Source organism: Lepeophtheirus salmonis, chromosome 8, assembly GCF_016086655.4.
Source record: "Lepeophtheirus salmonis chromosome 8, UVic_Lsal_1.4, whole genome shotgun sequence".
NCBI classification, from domain to species: domain Eukaryota; kingdom Metazoa; phylum Arthropoda; class Copepoda; order Siphonostomatoida; family Caligidae; genus Lepeophtheirus; species Lepeophtheirus salmonis.
The window spans coordinates 35,634,281-35,651,513 of NC_052138.2; the positions used below are offsets into that span (position 1 = coordinate 35,634,281).

Consider the following 17,233-nt stretch of genomic DNA (forward strand, 5'->3'; position numbering starts at 1 on the left):
ACGTTTTAATGATGAGTAAAAAGTATAAAAGTACGGATAGTATATATAATTTTTATTTCCAAAGAATTATAATAAAAAAATTTACATCAATTTTATATAAGAAGAAGGATTTATGTCTCAAGTGGAAAAAAGGACCATGTATCTTGAATTCAATGGCTTGTCCAAAATTTTTTAATTTTTTGATTATTTAAGCGAGTTAAAAATAGTGTGTAGGAAAAAAATAAACAAGTTTTTTTAGAATTTTACTAACAAATGTTAGTCTTAAATAATTGGGATTTATATAGGTAAAAGCATAGAAAAAATAATACAAAACAAAATTAGGGTTCGGATTATAGGAGATATGGTAATGCCTAAAGATGATGAGGGCTTAAATGATTTTATTATTGAACTATAAATTTGTGAAAAGGGTGAATTGCATTTTTGAAAATGTAATAAAATACGAAAATTATAATTAATGAGGAAGAAAAAATTGTAATTTCTACCTTCCCGATATTTCAAAAGTGTTCTAGACAGATAGATAGATTGTTTAATGTTATTTAAAATTTCTTATAATTGTTCAGATGGAGTGAGCATTAAAGTATTACAATTGCTTCATCTAATCCATGAATAGTCTTTGAAATCAAAATACCTCTATAAGGTGAAGTTTGTCTGTTTGTTTGTAGATGTCTCATTTTTCACAACACACATGTGCGTGTAGCTAAAGCTGAGAGAGTCATTTTAAAAAAGAAATGAAAATTGGAAAACATATTGTATGTAATGAATAATAAATTCGCCTTTTTGATTAGATTTAGCAACAAGTATCTGAAGCATAGAATATAAGTAAAGGTCAGTGCATCATTAAAAAAAAAGAGAGTATACAAATTTAGAGTTGTAAATCCTATTTTTAGTGTGTGAATTTTGTTGTTGTTTACAACTTGAACAATATTTATTTATCTACTCAGGCTGTTATCATTCAAATTTTATTCTTGAGGAAAGAACTTCTATATACTTATATCGAGTAAATATGTGTGAGTGGAATCATGAAAGACAAATAAAAGTAATCAAAAAATTGTTTTGGAGGTGTGTTCAGTTTTATATAATTATAGTTAGTAAAAAAGAAAATAGCTACAAAGGAAAAACTACTATTATTTTCTTCATCTATTCTTAACTGAAGTTTAATAATGTATTGCTATTAAATAAACGTTCTAGATGCGATCACTTATTGCTTAATACAATCAAGAAGAGTTAAGTGACAAAAAAAAAAAAAGATTGTTAAACAAGATGATCTGTATTTGATTATAAAAATATGTTATTGTTCAACATGCTTTTTATAACCCCATGATAAAAAAGTTTGAGTTCGTACGTTTAGAAATTACAATTGTGCTAGAGGTAATTGAAAGAAAAAAAGATGATATAATTCGCTATATTAATAAAAACGTCCTGTCGTTTGAGAAAGTGATTGTGTTATAGTCGGAAAGTTCTGGCGTATCTGTTGGAAGTTGTGATTCATTTACACGGTGATTTAAAAAAAATAGCAAAAAATCCTTTATAAAAAATTAAATATATCAAAAAAGGTATATTTTGTTATTTAACATTTTTTTAGAAAAAGATGTAAAGATTTATTTCTCATAAAACAAAAAAACCAAAACAACAACAATAAACTAGGAAGAGGGACCCAAAAAGCATAGTTTGAATGTAAAAAACAACTTTTCATAAATTATTATTCTTGAGTCGTATAAAAAACATAATTCAGTCCATAAAACTGATTGTTTACTATCTTGGACTATGATGCAATTATTTAATCTTGGCAGTCTCTTTTAAAAAACAAATTTATATTATCATTTACCGTATTAAATATGCATTCAAATGTATTTCCAAATGGTAAATTCTGAATTATAAAGGATCCGAAAAATTAGATATTTGTAGGATCTTAAAAATAAAAGAACTTCAGGAGATATTATAAGTCAATATTTTTATTATTTGTCAAAGTTGAGTGATTATGAATAATCCAGATTATTGAACAGATTTTTTTATTAACTCTGTATTTTCAAAATGTATAAATCCACTTATAATTTAAATTGAGTCAAAAAATTCAGGACTTCATTCGGTTCTGCTCCACAATACATGTTAATCAATAGAGCCTGAGGGTTATTAACATATTTTAGTTTTGAAATAAAGCGACAGAGATTAGTGACGTATTGCAACGAAATAATACAACTCCATGAATGATAAGATAGAAGCTACAGAGAGTCCTTATTAGAAGCGGGCCTGTCATTCTCTTATCAACATAGATTAAATTAAATAATAATATACTTTTTCACTAATCATGATATTAAATTCATATTCAAGGATATAGGTTCATTCAGGAATTGCTTCACAAGAAATTTATATATATTCGTACTTTCTATGATATAAAACTTATTAAAAAATAGTTGTATTTTAAACGCTAAAGATCTTCCTTGTACTTTGTCCATATGTTTTAATCTAGGTAAGTTTTTTTGTTACATAAAATGTTACTTCTAAATCACTTGGAAATGATGTTTTGTCATCACAACGACATTGCTTGAAAGTACTTCTCCTTTGCTTGATAAGGTCCTAAGGGAATGACAGACAATTTTACTGTATAATATCATTAATAAATCCTTCGTTTAAACTGATGAAGCGTATTCTAAGGATTTCTTTTGTTTACAACACGTACAATAAATCAATCAAAGGCTTAAAATCTAAGCTACTAAAAATAATCAGAATTTTAATATTTAATCAACAACACGTATTTTTAACTGTATTTTCAGAAGGTCTTATTACTTTTTCTATAGCCAGTAGGTCATATTACGATATAAAAATGATCAAATAAACTTCCAATTTCAACTTGTAAGTGCCCCTATGCGAAAGAGAATTTTTATGTCTTTGCTAAGTAAGAAATTATTTCTATTAGATTACAAGCAACAGGTTACCCGGGAAAGCGTTAGAGTATTCTAATAGGCATTATATTCTTCCTTTCTATTATATGAAATATATTATAATGAATTTAAAAAAGAACTTTTTTTATAAACATCAAATAACAAACTAATATATATGCAAGGCAAAATTTGCTTCCATGAAAAATCAATTTTTTATTTTTGTCAAAAAATTACCAAATCTAAATTTGTGAACATAATTGCAAGAAACGTTTTTACTAATTTTGTAAAAATTATATAATAACATTTATAATCATTGTAAAGAGGAACGAAAAACTACCAGGTTTTTTTTTCTTACATTCAAAACCGAAAAAAATATGACAAATAATGTCGTCGAAAAAATATCCCTCGATAACTGGATCATACTAGCAAATATTTCAAAAAATATCTAATAAAATGTTCGGGATATTAAAAATTATGTAGATTAATTTTAAGATTTATGTTCAATGTTCAAAATGAATCGATTTGGGCATTTCTTCATAAGAATTGAAAATTGACCTTTGGTGAAAAATACAAGAAAAAAATTGAAAATTATTCAGAAAATGACAAATATATCAGTTATACATCAATTTTTATGCATTACATTTATATGCAAACGAATCTGCTCAGTGACTTATAGTCCTTATTTTACTTTCCAGTGCTTTTCTCATCCCGTTTGGCTTTTTTACGTGGATGAAAACACTGACTGATTTTCTTTTTTAAGATTCAGCACATAAAACTATTTTTGATTCTGGATGATTTTAATTACAATTTCACAGGAGATTCAAGGAGTAGGTGGTAATTTTTTTATTCAGAACAAACAGATATGAGATGAGTTAAATTACAAAGAGTGTTACCGGTGACCCTCTCTATATGATACTTCATTGCAGCTTTTGAAAAAAATATTACTCTTTCTTCCTTAATCAGGTTTTCTAGGAACAATTCCACAATCTTAAACTGGATTTGTAACCCCGTCAACTGATATTCTGTTTAATGACAAATCTCTGCTGATATCTATGGGAAATTTTCTACAGAAAGACATTTCAATCAAAAGTATTCTTTTTGCTTCATTTCACCCCTGTTGTCAATATAACTTTTTTATTTAACAAATACAAATCTCAAGTTACGTCACTATGACAAAACCCTATCAATAACAAAATATGTTTCCACCTATTAAACTTAATTGGAAGTACCCAATCTTATTAGGCGTCGATTTACAAGCAAACTTTGATGTTAATATATATAAATAAATCCCCCAAAGAACAACCAATTTACTCATATGTACATACCACTCAATTTTTAAATGTTATCACCTCATGAATAAAATATTTGAGAAAAAATAATAAATATGACGGGAAGAGCCACGATGTACTTTAGTTTTTAGACCAATACCTGACTGAGCTCCAGCTCCATACGCCCGTTGTTAAAAATGAGTCGTTAAATATAATATTTTTTTATTAAATCAAGTATCTATGCCGATTTCAGATTTAGGAATAACATATAGATATACTTTATTTTTTACATGCTGGATGGTTCATCAGTTAAAATAATGCTAATTTATAAAAACTTTTTCATACCAAACATCAAGCTTTTTTTGGAAAAGAAAATAATTCACTCAATTCAGTCTAATTGTATAAACTTTCTGCAAACTCAATTTGTATCTCATGGTCACATAATGAAATACTCTAATTTCCTTGATGGAAAATATTTTCTGATTGAAGGAAGCAAAAGTTGATTTTATTTTAAATGCGTAAGAGCCAAACTTTGCTTTATTTATACAAATTGTTGCTTCCAAATGAAACATGTAGTATATCAACAATTGCTTTTAAAACTTCTTTCTTAAACAAGTAAATTGATATGAAATTACGGAATATCATAAAAATGTAACAAAAGTAAATGAACACATTGTAATTTATAGCCTAAAATACTGACTAAAAATCCCATCCCAAAATTATTTTTTAATTAAGTTAAGTTATTTTGAATAAATAAATATACGAAGGGACCTACTTTAATTTCATATTAAAGTCAACAGTGTGAAGAAATGCATCCATGTTCATATTATATAGTAAGAAATAATAGTTATACATTCACTTTAGAATATTAAGCATTGTTTGCAAAAAGGTATTTCATATATACTGGGCGCGCAAGCTATCTGTGCCACAGAAAGGATTTTTTTTTCAAATGCAACTTTCTCTCTAACCAGTAATGAGATTAAAAAAAGCTTGATTGATTTTAATTAATTTTATTCAATAAAGTCACCTCCAGCCTCAGATACAGTCTCTAGCCTTTGGCACTTGGTCCCTTTAGTAATCCTGGAATTCCTTCATTATCCGACTAATAATTTCGACTTTGGTGTTGAATAAAGTCGGGTGGTATGTCGTTTAATCGTGTTTTACATAAAAATTCCTTGGATTCAGATCTGGCGAGTTTGGAGCCCAAAACTATGACGTCAAAATAGTCTTGGAGTCATTTGAGACTTTTATTCGATGTGTGGAAGGGATCCAAATTCTGCTGCTAAATTTAAAGCCTCCCATTGTCAATCTGTGGATCCAAGGCTTCACTTTGATCTCTAACACGTTCAATTAGGCATCAGGGTTAACCCTGAGGCATTGGGCATCAAATGATACCAATTTTTCCAAATTGCTGCAAAGTTTGAACAAACTATCTAACAAAAAAAAATCAGCTGCCTCAGTGATCCAAGACAGCGTGCAGAATTGGCGGCATGAAGAGCGTGTGCTCCCCTTACACACATATGTCCACCGTCAACACAAATTCAAGCTGTAAGGATTTTCCCCCAAATTGAGTGTGGATTACATTTGTATTCCTTGACAAATTATCGTCAATTTCCATATACAAAATATTCTTTTTAATCCTTTGGAGGTGCCAAATCAGCCAAACTTGATTGCCCAATTTAAGAATGATAAATGGGGCCAATATAAGTCTCTTAAAACCAATATAGGGTTTTTTCTATAGCTGATATTACTATTGTATATCCCAAATTATCCCACAAATTTGAATTGAAAAAAAAAATTGTCTATAGAATATTTGTTCTAGATTCTTTTTATTTTTGCACATCACTTATAAAACAAAAAACTATAAATGATAATTAGATTTTATTATTATTCAATTATTACTTCCACTACTTTCCACTATTAACTTGTATATGTTAATCTAAGAACATTGATTGAGTAAATTTTTAATCCATTTAATTCATTTCATTATAGTAAAATAAAACAAAATAGAGAACGAGAGCTAATTAATTTCGAGAATTGGAATGAAAAATATTTGCAGAAAAAGTAAATTAGCGAATTTAAAACAAATTGATTTTTAAAATCCTGCCAAATTTAAATAAATTTCATAAAATAAGTTAAGGAGATCAAAAGCAACTTTTATTTTGTATCAATCACTCGAAGATGATTTAACTCAAACATCTAAAATTTTCAGACAACATATCAGCATATGCTTGTTATTATGGGGCATGATCTTTTTTAAATTTATATTAGTTTGTAAACAAAGCGTGAAAGAGTAACACAACTCCCTTAATTTGAAAATTATTGAATATAAAACATGAAAATATATGTTACTAAAATATAGGGTTCCATAAAAATTATTCTTAGTGTGTGTTATTTTTTTAAACAACTAGTTGAAACAACAAGCTGTAGACTGTCACACCACCTTGCGGATAATATATATTTTTTAGTTTGCTCATGACCTATTGAATCTATTGAATGATTTTTTAAAAATAGTTTTCTCCCCAAAATGCATTTGAATGCAACCAGTCAAATGTTGTCATAGTCAATCTAGCCAGGGACAATTGCAACACTTAAAACGTTAAGTATAGGTTCGGAATGAAAACAGATGGACAATATAATATTATCCTTTTCAAGTTATTGAATGATTAGCTTTTAATAAATTATAGCAAATTAAGATATAATTTGACTATACTACAGGGTTGGTCTTATCTTGTGGTACACATTTATTTATTTTCAACAGTAAAATTTAAACAAGAGGTGTATGAGGCCATTTATTTGACAAAAATCATCTGATAATACTGCTTGTCACAACTTTTATTCAATATGTGAGCTCTCAACAATAATAATTGCCTCAATACGAGACCTTTAATTCCTTGCAGACCTTGACTATGTGGTCAAACTTGAACTTGACCCACTCCTTGATTCAATCCTCTAGAAACTGAACACTTCTGTGAGGAGTATCACATCATATCTTCTAGATTTGTATAGATAGAGGGTGGGCACATGTTGAGGTAAAGTTATATCTCAGGAAGGCCTGCGTCTCAGCAGCTCGATGACACAAAATTGTCTCCTTACTATTATAAACCTTTAGCTCTTGAGTAGATAAGAGCTGTTATATGTTGCCTTCTCTTTGATGATTCCGTACACTTCTAGATCTTGTTGGAAATATTGTGCTATTGTTATTAGTTGTTATATCAATGTCGGAATTTCATTTGAACTTTTAAAGTGGATTGTAAGGTCTGACAAAGCATAAAACATAATTTTTTTTTTTTTTTAATATGAAGACTGTTGGTACTTTTAATGCTGAATTACTCATTACATTTTATTCTTATTTGCTCTTATTTTGGTTCATGTTATATGCTTGTATGTGTCTTGCAATGTGTGTATGTTGACAGTTTGTATTTTGCTTTGTGATATGTTTGTAATGATTAGGTAGGACTTTTTATGAAAGAGATAGTTATAAACTAAAATATTTCTTTATTTTTCTTTTTTTCGTGATCCTTTTTCCTTCATTTATTTCATATATTGCTTGTGCAGGTATAAAATGAAAACCCTAATAAAAAAATATAAATATTAAAAAGTTTAAAGCAGACTCGGGATATTTATATTAAATATGATGCAATATAACTTAAAAGGCCATTTTGTGTGTATTAATTTTTTTTTTGCAAATATTCAATTTTTTATTAACATTTTTTCACATGGAAATAAAATACATGAGAAAAAATCTGATATCTTAATTCTTTGTTTTTCCAATTTATTTGGCCAATAAAAAAACTACAAAGAATGCAATGCTAGACGCATACAGGTTAATGAGACTTTTACTTTTTTTTTGTCTCAATGTTCGATTCCATTTTTGAAATGCCGCAGTGCAATTCAGATTCGAGGTTAATCAGGTGGTCTCCCAATTTGATTTCGATTTTAATCATGGTCGAATACACCAAATTGCACTGGAACGTGGAAGGAGATGCAACCAGTACTGTGATGACCGCCACAGCAACACAAGGACACGAACCATGCATAGTGGTCCAGAATACCTTCAGGCTGTTCTCCACGAAAACTGTATTAGCTGCGGATTCATGTACCTGGTCAAAAAACTATTCTTTGATATCTTCTGCTTCAATTGGAAAGTTGTCAAGTTAAAGCTGAAGGAATCCCTCAGAAACAACATTATTGGTTTGTTGGTTTTGAAATACAGAAATAGTACTTAAACTCGTCCAGCAGCGTGTTGAGGTTGATGAGGGCTTTGTTCTTGGGAACGTAGCTAATACCAACAGCAGTCTGGCTGATTCGTGTCAATGTTGGAATAGCTGTTGTACTGCGGTCAGTCTCAAAATGGCCTACCTTTTACCCCGTCCATTCACAAATCTTAACTCTTAACATATAATATAGTTTCTTGGGAAGTTATCTTCTTCATTAATAAAATAATATTTGTCTCTTAGTCGACGCTGAATAAATCTGAGTAATGCTTGCCACTACCGCTAGAAGATTGGTCGAGCTTGTATTTTTTTCCTGTGTTTTTATTTCTCAATTATATATTTTTAATGATCTTTTATTTTGTATAGGAATGTGGAAAAATAGATACAGGATATAATTATTCTTGTATATGCATATCTAATAGGTCCAGAAAAATGATTGGCCTTTTAAATGCAAATCATATAATTATATGGTTGTTTAGTTTTCGAGATAGTTAATCTGAATGTACATATAAAAATGCAATTGTAAGTGGAGAAGATTCTCCACGTAATTGCAGTAATTCATTTTCTCCCACCAAATTCATATAATAAGCAGCTGATCTTAACAAAAAACCTTGATGAAGTTATACCTAGAGTTGTATAAAATATATCGTGTACGGTATGCTAAAAAAAAAGAACCAAACATTTACAAAGTGGTACATTAAAATCTGAGAACCTTTCTTAATTTTAAACTTCAAAAAGGTATAATTTATTAATTAACGAAAGAATTTTAACTAAATTAATACTATAAATAGATGTGTGTCTGAGCTCTCTTAATCATTAATGTAGTCGTCCTGAGGGGCAATTATGGCTCTAGGCGGTGAAGGAAGGCCTGGCAACACTTCTGCTGGCTGACAGTGGCCTTGAGGATTTCTGTGTTTGTATGAATAATACTGAAGGTCTCCCCCTCGACATGCATCCAAAAGGTGTAGTCAGGGCTGAAGGGGGCCAAAAGTGTCAAAAAAGTCTTCCAAAGAACTGAAAAGAATCTTGAAACTGAGAGGATGGATTTCTTTCAATGTTGAAAGTCAAAAGTGACCTGTTCACTTTCACAAGGCTTTTTACACCCACTTTTTTGATTGGTCTATAGACAGTCTGGTGTCTTCTAAGGGTCCTCATAGACTTGAGGGGATTTGCCTGGGCTGATTTCTTTAATTCCTGACAAAACTTAACTTTAAAAAAATTTACAAGAGTTTTTTCACTTGACGTAAATAATTGTTGATAATATATATGTCAATTAATTTCAATCATCTATCTTGGGTTATATTCTTATCCGGAAATTTGATTTTTTTTGGAATCATGAAAAGTGACAATATATTTAATTTACCTAGGTGAAGAACAATGAATGAAATACCCATATCGTATCTAGATTTTAACAATGACAAACCATGGGAAAATATAGTAATCCAATTAAATGACTAGACATTTAAGCCTGTTTTGTCTTCAATTGTCGTTATATTTATATCTTTAGCTTTATAAATGGGAAAGGAATACACATGTTCACAACATAGAGCGCACCCTCAAATATTTTGTTTGTACAAGAGGGGGGGGGGATTTAAAAAACAATTCAATGGTAAAATAGTAATCGTTGTAAATTCTATATATTCTTTTTTTTAAATACTTTATTTTGGAAAGTTTGCCAAACTACTAAAATGTTTCAACTATCCTTTAACGGAATTTTATAAAGTAAATATTAACCATTCGTGCAATATAAACTTCCAGAAAATTATGGTCAGAAATTAGGTAACCATTAAATTGCACATATATTACAATAATTATAATAAAATGGTAGATACTCAGTATTTAAAAAAAAAAAAAAGTTTTGTTCTTTGATATATGTGCTTCAACTTTTGTAAAATAATTTTTCATTTTTTTCCCCATGTTTTATACGTATTTTGGAACTTATAAAAAAGTAAATATAATTCAACTTAGGATAGCTGTATTCCTTTTAAATACAATATTTCACTTAAGTATAAATCAATGGGGTCATAATCTTAATTACACACAGTTATCGGTCCATATCAAAACTCTTTAAAAAAATTGTATATATCAATTAGTAAATGTATACCTATCTAATCCTTAATTTAAAATGGTACATTATTATACGTATTTTACTATATAATTGATATTACTTTATATATACTTATTTAAGTCTAACATAAATGACTGCAGCTAGGATACCTATCGTCAAGATGATCGTTACAGCAACAAAAATGTATGGCTTTTTAAATTAGATTAATTTATTTAAGTATAATTTTTTTAATATCTACAATGACGCTTAAGGTTAGGTTTTAAATAAGAATTAAGTAACATTAGAAAAAGTGGGACTAAATAATTTTTTTATGAGGATAGGAAATTACCTCATTATATATTTTGGTTCATCCACTAGTTTATTATTGTCGAGAAAACGTTGGTCATCCGTCTTTCAGAGCATCCTTGCGTATAGACGATTGTTGAAGATATTGATATCTACTTAGGAATATTTATTATGGTTGATACAAAGAATATATAACCTTCTTGGTTAATACATATTATAAATCATGTTTATTATATTTTACAGTACAAGGTATGAAGAAAGGCATCTCCTTAGATCACAGTATTTCTTGATATTATTGGTTTCAGTGTAGAAAACTGTAACTGATACTAACAACGATATTAACGAGGATCGTTTGAAAAGTGTGTCCAAAGTAGAAGAGATGGCGCTACTGGTACATATCCAGGTTATGTTTAGTTAGATGAATCTCTTGGAAGAACACACTCCAACTTTCAGGCAGATCAGTCTATGTCTCTCTGTTTGGCATTCGTTTGAATAAAAGAATCGACTGAAAAAATTATGGCAACTATCTTTTGGATTCGTAAGGAATAATCCTCATCGACTCTCTGTAAAAGCGTAAAACTATTACAAGTACATACTATTCATCGTTACTGGGCCATTTGAAAACTGAGCTCGAATAAAAACGCTCACAATTGGCCCACAAATGTAGCAATGCCATACACCTTAACTCTTCTATTCTCCATCACCATATCATGGACTTCATCAATGATTCTGTAGTAATAACCTCAACTAGGCGGCCATAACTTTCAGCGTCTCTTGTGCCCATATGACCGCTCCGAAAATTTTAAAACCACTTATAAACTGTTTTGATTGAAGTTTCAGAGTCCCCATAATGTCTATCAGTCTTCTTTTTAGTCTCCCGAGGCGTTTTGCCTTTCCTAAAGTATTTTTTAATTAACAGACGAAATTCTTTTTTCTTTCCATTTTTTGAAAATCACTCAACTTCCTCGATTCAAACGAATGCCAAACAGAAGTAAATGTACTTATCTGGCTGAAAGTTTGGTGTGTGTTCTTCCAAGAGATGTTAATAATTAAACACAACCCTGATACACGCCAGTAATAACATCTCTTGGACTTTTCAAACGACCCTCGTATTTTATCCTATAAATTAATGCCGGCTAAAACATGACGTTTTTAAAGTTTAATTTAGGTATTATAGGATATATAAATGTCTTGTTGTCCATCATTTGCAATGAAATCCTCATTGAAGAACAATACAAAGCTGTGGTTTTATATACTCGTATTTAATTTTCGATATATTTTTTACGCATTTAATTTCTATTTTTTGAATCAATGATGTACTTTTTTGTATACCTTGCTTATAAACTTTTTATTATATATTTATTTAGTTTTTTTATTATGCAACTTTAAGTTTTAAGGCTAATATATAGTCAAACATTTAGGTAATGATACATATATATACTTATTTTTTCATAAGAAATTGATGTAGACTACTATACAAAAGACATATCATATGGTTTTTACGCATTCCTTACAATTACTAATTGCATATTTAAAATATTAATCTCTAAATGTTATGTTTTAAAGTTATTCCTCCTTAGACCAGGAAACCATTTTCCAATAACCCAATGATATGAAGTTGTTTAACAAATTCTGAATTATTAAAGTCCTTTGCTATGCATTTTTTTAGCCCCAACAAAATGTTTTCTTATAACATATTAATATACATCTTTTATTTAATTTAAACTATTTTTCCAGTTGTATTAAATAATATATCTAAAAGATTACCTCCATTGTGGTGAGAAGTACTACAGTTTGCACCCTGTTTTCTACGCCTATTAATATATTTAATAAAAATTTGTATATGTACAATGAAGCATATGTATATTATTAATGTAAAATATCGATAAAAATATTAATAAACAATATTTCATTAATTCCACATTTTATTTTATTATAATGTTTCATCTTCGTATCTCAAAAATAATATGTTTTATCGTCGTTATGTTTGATTCAATATTAAGTTATATTGACTATATTTTTAAATTGAATATTTTTTAACTTTGATAACTTATTTAAATATTTTACTATCTTTATAAAAATCATATATTTTGATACAAAAGAAAAAATATTTTACTATCCATATAAAAGTTATATATTTGAAAACAAAAGGAAGCTTAATGATGCAAAATTGAGTGTGGGTTCCATATTTTGTATTATTGGAAGAATTATTGATAATGTCTATAGATAAATTGTTTTGATTAGCACTTTAAAGGAACTATAAATTGCTCTTAAATTAGCACAAAAAGTGATTGTGACAATAAATGAATGATAAATTGCCATATTTTATTTGAAAGGGACCATATTAGGGACGATATGAGTATTTTAAATATTTTTTAAATTCTTGGTTATCTAAAATTATCCCACAATTTTGAATAAAAAGCCCATAATTTACTTAAATATGTATATGAAATTATCGAAATTATCTCATTTTCTTTATTTTAATTTCAGATTTTTTATATATTGACGCAACTCAATATTGTCAAATATTGTTGAAACATCATCTAACTATATCTTAAAATTAGAAGCAGAAAAAAGGAATTCCGAACTTCTGTCAAAAAATTCAAATCCCTCCGTCAAATAAATACTGAAAATATTTGCATCACTGAAATCAGGAGAAAAAGCTACATCAAATTAAGTTAATAATAACCTTCAAATATAATTTTTAAGAATCCTTTAACATACCTATTTATACATGCACGGAAAACTGCCTTGAAGAAAGCTGCCTGTGGTAGATTTCCCTAAAGAAAATTGCCGAGGGCGAAAATTGCCAGTTAGTAAAAATACTAGGGAGAAAATTGTCCGTATTTTATTCAAACTTCATGAAGAATACAACACATTATAAATTTAAAATTTACAATAAATGTCTAAAAATTTTTTTGTTTAATTCCCCAAGGGAGTTCCTTCACGTGTGAGTAATATTATTGCAATACAATTTCCTTTGCAAGTTTTTAAATTCAATCCAACCTTCTAAACAATGGACCGAGAGGATTTGTAGGGAGGAGTGTGGGGGGGATATATAGCCTAGGGCCTTCCATTACGTCTATGGTTGAAATTAATTTACGTTTTCTTTAGGAATTTTGTGTGAGATGTAATCCCAGTTTAGGATATGTATTTAGGTTATCACAAATTATCCATCTTACTCTGTACAAATATTTTTTTTAATAAACAAAAATATTTTATATTGTTTTAGCTCATTTAAATGATATGGATTGAAAAATCGATTCCTCATTAAAATACAATACCAAACCTTCTATCAGCATTAGATTGAAGCGTACATTCTTCAACATGTGTTTTCAATATTTTGTGAGTCTTTTAAAATCTTGAATTCAGGAATATTTACTCATTCTTTCGTTTAAAGGAAAACTTTCTCATCTGTAAAACCCATTTTCTATTGATCAATATTAAATTATTGATTATTTTGATATAATTCAGGTCTTGGAACACACCGAGCTAAAACTCCCATATAATATTTGAGTTGTAAAACACAAAAAGGATAATTAAAGCCTTTAATTGCAATGTGTTTGGCAAAAATAAAAATTAAAAATAAGTATTTGAAAACATAGCATATGAAAGATTAATTATTATTTTTATTAGCTTGATTGAAATTCCTAAAAAAATTGTTTCATCATACAAAAGTCATCTAAAATGAAGGATCACTTTTGTAAGCTAATATCTTTTTAATTATTTTATATTGTAATTTAAATTAAAGATTCACCTGACATATATATTAAAATTTAAAAGGATTGACTTTGATAGATTTTTTAATAATAACTTTTAATTTTCCCTAGGAAGATTTAATATACCAATTAAAGGGACATTAAAAAAATTTTATTAATAAAATTTCTGAAAATCCGTTGACTCTTTCAATTTCTCATAAATCAAAAAGTTTTGTTTTCAATTCATTTGTATAACTTGAGCTAAAATTGAAGTAATCAGAATGGTATGCTATGCAGGAACTCTAAATTGGTGTGATTCCATCCCCCCAAATTGGATAATACGAACCAAATTTGTTTAACACCTTTGAAAAAATTGCCAATTACTGATTATTTTATATACTAATCATCCACAACTAAAAGAAAGAAATGTTTTGTATTTAATTTTGCATCTTTTTGTATAAGATAATTATCATTTAAACCCTTTTCATGAAAAATGTATTGAAGGAATAACAAACAAAATGCAAATAATCCTCTGGTATTTAAATATCAGAGTTTCGTACATTCAACAATGGCAGACGTAATTTTTATAATATATTTTTTAAAGCTATGTGAAACATGACAGTAAGTTTGTACTATAATCTTCAAATAAAAATAAAACTTTCCTGATTTTTAAAAATTGTTTTTTTTGCTTTTTTTTAATGTTATTGCATTCTGTATGAATATTCCTACTACTAAGTATATAATAGCCGAACAGTTACAAATAACTGCCAATTAACTTCTGGCTACTTTTTTTTCTCCTAAAATAAAAATTAAGTGATGTATCAAGAGCACTTTAATAGATATTTAATAGTTTTCAACACCCACAACTTATAATATCATAAATAAATAAACGTACAATATTTAACAGTATGTAAAATGCTTCATATTTTTACTAACTACATAAATGCTTATTGATTTAAGATTTTGGGCTTTCTTATAAAAGGAATATTCTAGAATAAAGGATAACTTATTCAAAATAATAATTTACAAATCTCAAATACTTAATTATGAAAAATATATTTAAAAATTGTTTTTTTTTTGGGAGCTCATTAACCAAAGCAAACAAAACTGATATAAAGGACTTTTTTCATAACCCGTACATCACATTTTTAAACATTATTAAAGTAATATAGATAAAGATTTTGTTAATTAATACTCTATTGATGTAAGGATATGATACATTCAATTAAATGACTATATGACATTCCCCCAGAGTTTATTTTGTAATATAAAATTATTTATTTTCAAAATAAAGTAAGTTAAATATACAATTAGTTAAGTCTTAAAAACAATAGCTGTTGTTTTTTCATTCTTTATAATCATAGATGATATAACAAAAGTTTGTTCAGTATATTTGATTTGACAATTTAGATTAGTTTTTTTTATACAATAGTAATGTTATTCTTTGTTGTCAAATAAATATATATGATAAACATGTTTGTTCGCGTTAATGATATATTTGAAAATAAAATAAAAAATGGTGAATTAATTAAGAAAATATAATTGGTTGTTATATGACCGTTTATTTGTTTTATTTATATTAAAAAAATGTATACAGTATAAAGTATGTTCTACAAATCGGGAGAAGCTGTTTCAAGTTGGTAATCTGAACATAATTTTAAATTTTATAAAACTGCTATTATTTGTATTTTATTTATTTGAAGAAAACAGCAAAGTATAAAGTAATAACCACTGCGTGTGCTCCTCATCAAAGATGGGGAGTAACAATGAGGGTTTGCTCGGGAGTTATAAGTGTAAGTCCTTGCTGTACTCCGAGTAGAATTGAAGATGGACATCGAGAAATTCCAACCTATGTGTTCTTACTTAGTGGGGTGAGTGTGCATTTTTCTTCTTCTTACGGCTGATTGCAGCTAATATAATAAAACGTCATGACTACTAAGTTGCTCTCCTTCTAACCATTCTTCCAATTTTCAGGGTTACTGCAGTTATTTTCGGTTTATTTTACTTTTACCGACCAGCGCTACATATGGATCACAGTTAGTTTTGCATCGGTCCTAGGATTAACTTCCTAACCAGTATACCCTATACCTTTCAGTTATTTTTTAGGGGTCGGATTTTTTTGCATTTCAACGATCATACAGATCAATTAGTTGGTCTTTCAGTATTAGTTATCTTCTTATTTTTTTCCCTCTTAGCTAAGAATGAGGAAAATAAAAACGGAGATAATAACTGGCTCTAAAAAACCAACCAACGCAGTATTGGTATCAAAGATATGAATGCAGAAAATTAAATTAAAGTGAAATTCCTTGCACGACGTGGGGTATAATTGAGGATCTACATTGAAGTAATTCAAGCCTATATAAGTAGTAGGATTTGTGTTGATTTCTTTTCTATCACACATGCTTGAAACTGATCTAATACAACGTCATTAAAGCTAAGCTACTCTCCTACCAAAAATTCTTCAAATTGTCAGAATTACTATGTGCATTTTCGTTTACTTTTACTTTTAAATAGCGGCAGGCCATGATTTATGCATCAATGGTAATATTTGACATATGTAGCTATTCGATTTGTTTGGAAATGTTTTTTTTTAATATGGTTAATTAACAAGTGAGTGTTTCTTAAATTACTATACACATTCTTACAAAAAGCTAAATCACACGAACATTGGATTAGTTTGTTGAAGCAAGTACCATTTAGTTTCTTCTTACTAGTAACATTGATAATTATCATTGAGAGGTTAGAAATCTATATTTTTGAAGAAGTAAGTATTTGTTACTTTTGGAATACAAATAACTCTCTGGGGGGTGGTTTTTAC

The 17,233-nt window shown here is 28.3% G+C and overlaps 1 long non-coding RNA gene across 1 annotated transcript; it reads left to right on the top strand.

The window, feature by feature from the left end:
• The first annotated feature begins 804 nt into the window (after positions 1–804).
• LOC139906224 (uncharacterized) lies at positions 805–15,743 on the top strand. The gene is made up of 2 exons (XR_011781587.1): positions 805–1,059; positions 13,208–15,743. It is a non-coding gene; the product is annotated as an uncharacterized lncRNA (long non-coding RNA).
• The last annotated feature ends 1,490 nt before the right edge of the window (positions 15,744–17,233 follow it).